Here is a 7,186-nt window from a genome sequence, read left to right as displayed (position 1 = left end):
GAGGCCTGTTTTTTGACCAATTATATGGTCAATTTTGGAGAAAGTACCATGAGGTGCTGAGAAGAATGTATATCCTTTTGTTTTTGGATAGATTGTTCTATAAATATCTGTTAAGTCCACTTGGTTCATGACTTCTCTTAGTCTGTCTATGTCTCTTTAATTTCTGTTTCCATGATCTGTCCATTGATGAGATTGGGGTGTTGAAATCTCCTACTATTGTTGTGTGAGGAGCAATGTGTGCTTTGAGCTTTAGTAATGTTTCTTTTATGTATGTAGGTGCCCTTGTATTTGGAGCACAGATATTTAGGATTGAGAGTTCATCTTGGTGGATTTTTCCTTTGATGAATATAAAGTGTCCTTCCTTATCTTTTTTGATGACTTTTTGTTGAAAATCAATTTTGTTCGATATTAGGATGGCTACTCCACCTTGTTTCTTCTGACCATTTGCTTGGAAAGTTGTTTTCCAGCCTTTCACTCTGAGGTAGTGTCTGTCTTTGTCTCTGAGGTATGTTTCCTGTAGACAGCAGAATGCAGGGTCCTCATCGCGTATCCAGTTTGTTAATCTATGTCTTTTTATTATGGAGTTGAGACCATTGATATTGAGAGATATTAAATAATAGTGATTATTGCTTCCTGTAATCTTCATATTTGGATATGCGATTATGTTTGTGTGCTTTTCTTGTCTTTGTTTTGTTGCGAAGACGATTAGTTTCTTGCTTTTTCTAGGGTGTAGCTTGCCTCCTTAGGTTGGGCTTTATCATTCATTATCCTTTGTAGTGCTGGATTTGTAGAAAGATATTGTGTAAATTTGGTTTTGTCATGGAATATCTTGGTTTCTTCATCTATGTTAATTGAGTGTTTTGCAGGATATAGTAACCTGGGCTGGCATTTGTCTTTTCTTAAGGTCTGAATGTCATCTCTTCAGGATCTTCTGGCTTTCATAGTCTCTGGCGAGAAGTCTGGTGTGATTCTGATACGTCTGCCTTTATATGTTACTGACGTTTTTCCCTTACCGCTTTCAATATTCTTTCTTTATTTTGTGCTTTTGGTGTTTTGCTATTATGTGACGGGAGGATTTTCTTCTCTGGTCCAATCTATTTGGAGTTCTTTAGTCTTCTTGTATGTTTATGGGCATCTCTTTCTTTAGGTTAGGGAAGTTTTCTTCTATGATTGTGTTGAAGATATTTACTTGTCCTTCGAGCGGGGCATCTTCACTCTCTTCTATACCTATTATCCTTAGGTTTGATATTCTCATTGAGTCCTGCATTTCCTGTATGTTTTGGACAAGTCGCTTTTTCTGTTTCACACTATCTTTGACCGTTGTGTCGATGATTTCTATGGAATCTTCTGCTCTTGAGATTCTCTCTTCTATCTCTTGTATTCTCTTGGTGATGCTTGTATCTGTGACTCCTTTTCTCTTCCTTTGGTTTTCTATATCCAGGGTTGTTTCCCTTTGTGTTTTCTTTATTGCTTCTATTTCCATTTTATGTCCTTCACCTGTTTTATTGTGTTTTCCTGGAATTCTTTCAGGGATTTTTGTGATTTTTCTCTATCAGCTTCTACTTGTTTATTTATGTTTTCCTGCATTTCTCTAAGGGAGTTCTTCATGTCTTTCTTGAAGTCCTCCAGCATCATGATCAAATGTGGTTTACAATCTCCACCTTGCTTTTCTGGTGTGTTTGAACATTTAGTGTTTGTTTTGGTGGAAGAATTGGGCTCTGATGATCTCATGTAATCTTGGTTTCTGTTGCTTGGGTTCCTGCTCTTGCCTCTCGCCATCAGGTTGTCTGTGGTGTTGCCTTGTTCTGCTATTTCTGCCAGTGGCTAGACCGTCCTATAGGCCTGTATGTCAGGAGTGCTGTAGACCTGTTTTCCTGTTTCCTTTCAACCAGTTATGGGAACAGAATGTTCTGCTTTCGGGCGTGTAGTCTTTTCTGTCTACTGGACTTCAGCTGTTCCTACGGGCCTGTATCTTGAGTTCACCAGGCAGGTAGCTTGGAGCAGAAAAGTTGTTCTTACCTGTTTTCCCGTGGCTCAAGTTGCTCGTGGGAGGCTGCTTTTGAGCTCTCCATGGGGGTGGCAACCCAGGAGGGCCTGCACTGCCTCTTCTCGGGGCCCGGGTGCACTGGTGTATCCCATTTTTTAATAGGGCTATTCTTTGAAGTCTAACTTCTTGAGTTCTTTGTACATACTTGATATTAACCTTCTCTCAGTTGTAAGATTGGTAAAGATCTTTTCCCGATCTGTTACTTGCCATTTATATATTAGATTTTAATGTCATAGTGCCAGACACAGTGCTCATCATCCACTAAATAGTTCAGGCTCCTTTCCTTTCCTTTTGTCACTCCCTTGCCTTTAGTGATCACTAATAACATGCATAGTTTAACTGCATCAATAACTCATTTTATAAACTGATTAACATTATAATTTTACATCCAAACTTAAGTTTGAATTTTTGACTGAAACATACTCATTTTATATTACATCCAGTAAATAAAATGGTAATGAGACTGAGCAAAATGAAAAAATAATGAAAATAATATCTGAGTCACACAGTATTAGGCTTCATGAACTGATGTATGGATCTAGATGATTTCAGTGTGGGATCCAGTATTGATGTGAGTATTTCATGGACTGATATACAGATCTAGATTAGTGGTTCTAAACATTGGTGGTCAAATATCAGATATCCTATGTATCTGATATTTATATTATAATTCATAATACTTGCAAAATTCTGGTAATGAAGTAGCAATTAAATAATGTTATTTTTGGTGCTTACCACAACATGAGAAACCACATCAAAGTGTTGCATCATTAGGAAGGTTGAGAACCATTTACACAGATGATTTAAAAATGTGTATACTGTGCTCGCTTCGGCAGCACATATACTAAAAATTGGAACGATACAGAGAAGATTAGCATGGCCCCTGCGCAAGGATGACACGCAAATTCGTGAAGCGTTCCATATTTTTGAGCACATCAAAACAATCATCCACCATGATCAAGTAGGCTTCATCCCAGGCATGCAGGGATGGTTTAATATACGGAAAACCATCAACGTGATCCATTATATAAACAAACTGAAAGAACAGAACCACATGATCATTTCATTAGATGCTGAGAAAGCATTTGACAAAATTCAACACCCCTTCATGATAAAAGTCCTGGAAAGAATAGGAATTCAAGGCCCATACCTAAACATAGTAAAAGCCATATACAGCAAACCAGTTGCTAACATTAAACTAAATGGAGAGAAACTTGAAGCAATCCCACTAAAATCAGGGACTAGACAAGGCTGCCCACTCTCTCCCTACTTATTCAATATAGTTCTTGAAGTTCTAGCCAGAGCAATCAGACAACAAAAGGAGATCAAAGGGATACAGATCGGAAAAGAAGAGGTCAAAATATCACTATTTGCAGATGATATGATAGTATATTTAAGTGATCCCAAAAGTTCCACCAGAGAACTACTAAAGCTGATAAACAACTTCAGCAAAGTGGCTGGGTATAAAATTAACTCAAATAAATCAGTTGCCTTCCTCTATACAAAAGAGAAACAAGCCGAGAAAGAAATTAGGGAAACGACACCCTTCATAATAGACCCAAATAATATAAAGTACCTCGGTGTGACTTTAACCAAGCAAGTAAAAGATCTGTACAATAAGAACTTCAAGTCACTGAAGAAAGAAATTGAAGAAGACCTCAGAAGATGGAAAGATCTCCCATGCTCATGGATTGGCAGGATTAATATAGTAAAAATGGCCATTTTACCAAAAGCAATCTACAGATTCAATGCAATCCCCATCAAAATACCAATCCAATTCTTCAAAGAGTTAGACAGAACAATTTGCAAATTCATCTGGAATAACAAAAAACCCAGGATAGCTAAAGCTATCCTCAACAATAAAAGGACTTCAGGGGGAATCACTATCCCTGAACTCAAGCAGTATTACAGAGCAATAGTGATAAAAACTGCATGGTATTGGTACAGAGACAGACAGATAGACCAATGGAATAGAATTGAAGACCCAGAAATGAACCCACACACCTATGGTCACTTGATTTTTGACAAAGGAGCCAAAACCATCCAATGGAAAAAAGATAGCATTTTCAGCAAATGGTGCTGGTTCAACTGGAGGGCAACATGTAGAAGAATGCAGATCGATCCATGCTTATCACCCTGTACAAAGCTTAAGTCGAAGTGGATCAAGGACCTCCACATCAAACCAGACACACTCAAACTAATAGAAGAAAAACTAGGGAAGCATCTGGAACACATGGGCACTGGAAAAAATTTCCTGAACAAAACACCAATGGCTTATGCTCTAAGATCTAGAATTGACAAATGGGATCTCATAAAACTGCAAAGCTTCTGTAAGGCAAAGGACACTGTGGTTAGGACAAAACGGCAACCAACAGATTGGGAAAAGATCTTTACCAACCCTACAACAGATAGAGGCCTTATATCCAAAATATACAAAGAACTCAAGAAGTTAGACCGCAGGGAAACAAATAACCCTATTAAAAAATGGGGTTCAGAGCTAAACAAAGAATTCACAGCTGAGGAATGCCGAATGGCTGAGAAACACCTAAAGAAATGTTCAACATCTTTAGTCATAAGGGAAATGCAAATCAAAACAACCCTGAGATTTCACCTCACACCAGTGCGATTGGCTAAGATCAAAAACTCAGGTGACAGCAGATGCTGGCGAGGTTGTGGAGAAAGAGGAACACTCCTCCATTGTTGGTGGGATTGCAGACTGGTAAAACCATTCTGGAAATCAGTCTGGAGGTTCCTCAGAAAATTGGACATTGAACTGCCTGAGGATCCAGCTATACCTCTCTTGGGCATATACCCAAAAGATGCCTCAACATATAAAAGAGACACGTGCTCCACTATGTTCATCGCAGCCTTATTTATAATAGCCAGAAAATGGAAAGAACCCAGATGCCCTTCAACAGAGGAATGGATACAGAAAATGTGGTACATCTACACAATGGAATACTACTCAGCTATCAAAAACAACGAGTTTATGAAATTCGTAGGCAAATGGTTGGAACTGGAAAATATCATCCTGAGTGAACTAACCCAATCACAGAAAGACATACATGGTATGCACTCATTGATAAGTGGCTATTAGCCCAAATGCTTGAATTACCCTAGATCCCTAGAACAAACGAAACTCAAGACGGATGATCAAAATGTGAATGCTTCACTCCTTCTTTAAATGAGGAAAAAGAATACCCTTGGCAGGGAAGGGAGAGGCAAAGATTAAAACAGAGACTGAAGGAACACCCATTCAGAGCCTGTCCCACATTTGGCCCATACATATACAGCCACCCAATTGGACTAGATGGATGAAGCAAAGAAGTGCAGACCGACAGGAGCCGGATGTAGATCGCTCCTGAGAGACACAGCCAGAATACAGCAAATACAGAGGCGAATGCCAGCAGCAAACCACTGAACCGAGAATAGGTCCCCTATTGAAGGAATCAGAGAAAGAACTGGAAGAGCTTGAAGGGGCTCGAGACCCCAAAAGTACAACAATGCCAAGCAACCAGAGCTTCCAGGGACTAAGCCACTACCTAAAGACTATACATGGACTGACCCTGGACTCTGACCCCATAGGTAGCAATGAATATCCTAGTAAGAGCACCAGTGGAAGGGGAAGCCCTGGGTCCTGCTAAGACTGAACCCCCAGTGAACTAGTCTATGGGGGGAGGGCGGCAATGGTGGGAGGGTTGGGAGGGGAACACCCATAAGGAAGGGGAGGGGGGAGGGGGATGTTTGCCCGGAAACCGGGAAAGGGAATAACACTCGAAATGTATATAAGAAATACTCAAGTTAATAAAAAAAAAATGTGTATACTGTGGGAAACAGTATAGATGCGAATATTTACAGACTTATATCCAGTCTTTTATTTTTTAAAATTGTAAGGAATATTTGAATCTAGTGAAAATGAACAAAAAGCACACCCATGCTCTTTTAAGAGAGGGCCATAGGAATACTCAGTGTTTACGTAGGTCATTGATATTGGATTTATTTATTTTAAATTGACTTTTGAGATTATAATAATTGCTTTTCTCATTTTCCTGTCCTCCATCTACACTCTCCCATAAACTCTCTTTGCTCATTCTGAAATTTATGACCTCTTTTTCATTACTTGTTATTGTTTGTATGCATATACACATCATATACATTGTATACATCATCTACCTCATCTACATCATTTGTATCTATATCTACTTGTGCATATACATCTCATATACATGTACACATATACATATGCTTATTCTTAAATAAAGCCTGCTCAGTCTGTGTAATGTTATTTGTATGTATGGTTTTAGGGCTGATCATTTGGTACTGGATAACCAACTAATGCAGAGTTGTGAAGCCCAGCCCTAAAATTCGGTAGATACATCTACAGGTTAGTCTTGAACTTAAGGCTTAGGCAACATTGAAGAAGAGGTAGCAGAATGTTTGTAAGAGCCAGAAGATTGGGAGTTTGTTGTGAGTGTGTGACTTCTAATATTGTCTGATGCTATAACCATCACGCCTCATCAACTGAATTGTCAAACATGAAGTGCACAAGAATGGCACCAATATACCTGGCAAAATGGATGGGGAAAAGCCCATGAGGCCTCAACCCAAGCATAGAATTACAGGCAACTGAAGAATGCTGAGAGTGGAAGAAATAGTTTTTCTCCAGGGTCACAATTGCCACTAATTGGAAATGCTTTTAAAAGTAAAGCAGATTTCTCTCAAGTCATGATTAGGTTACATCCTTGCAAACCCATTAAAGCTAAATCTATTATAAGATGAAAATGCACTTATCATAGTGAACATACCAAACATTATGACTTCACAGACACATTGCAGAGTATGGGTTACTGTCTTCCATGGTTGCATACCTGATTGGGAGATTTAACTTACTGCCCAGGATTAGTAAGACATTATATGTCAATAACTTAAGAAAAGAGAATCATTTAATAATGTCAAAACATTCATATTATACTTTAGACTGATCATGTAGGCATTTTCCAATAATTCATAGCAAAGAAGTTAACACATAGTTGGAAAATAACTCTTTTTAATAATTGATTTTGATGCTGATATAAAGCTGTTCCGTCTTCTGATGGAGCACCGTGTGCCAGCAAATGTGATAATAGATCTTTTGTTCCT

At 38.7% G+C, this 7,186-nt stretch overlaps 1 non-coding gene across 1 annotated transcript; it reads left to right on the top strand.

The window, feature by feature from the left end:
• Positions 1 to 2,867: 2,867 nt before the first annotated feature.
• Positions 2,868 to 2,975, top strand: LOC120100134 (U6 spliceosomal RNA). Its single transcript, XR_005499927.1, has one exon. It is a non-coding gene; the product is annotated as a U6 spliceosomal RNA (small nuclear RNA).
• The last annotated feature ends 4,211 nt before the right edge of the window (positions 2,976 to 7,186 follow it).

The sequence above is a fragment of the Rattus norvegicus genome, chromosome 1 (assembly GCF_036323735.1).
Source record: "Rattus norvegicus strain BN/NHsdMcwi chromosome 1, GRCr8, whole genome shotgun sequence".
NCBI classification, from domain to species: domain Eukaryota; kingdom Metazoa; phylum Chordata; class Mammalia; order Rodentia; family Muridae; genus Rattus; species Rattus norvegicus.
The sequence above is the reverse complement of the archived record's forward strand: the minus strand, read 5'-3'. Positions and strand labels throughout refer to the sequence as shown.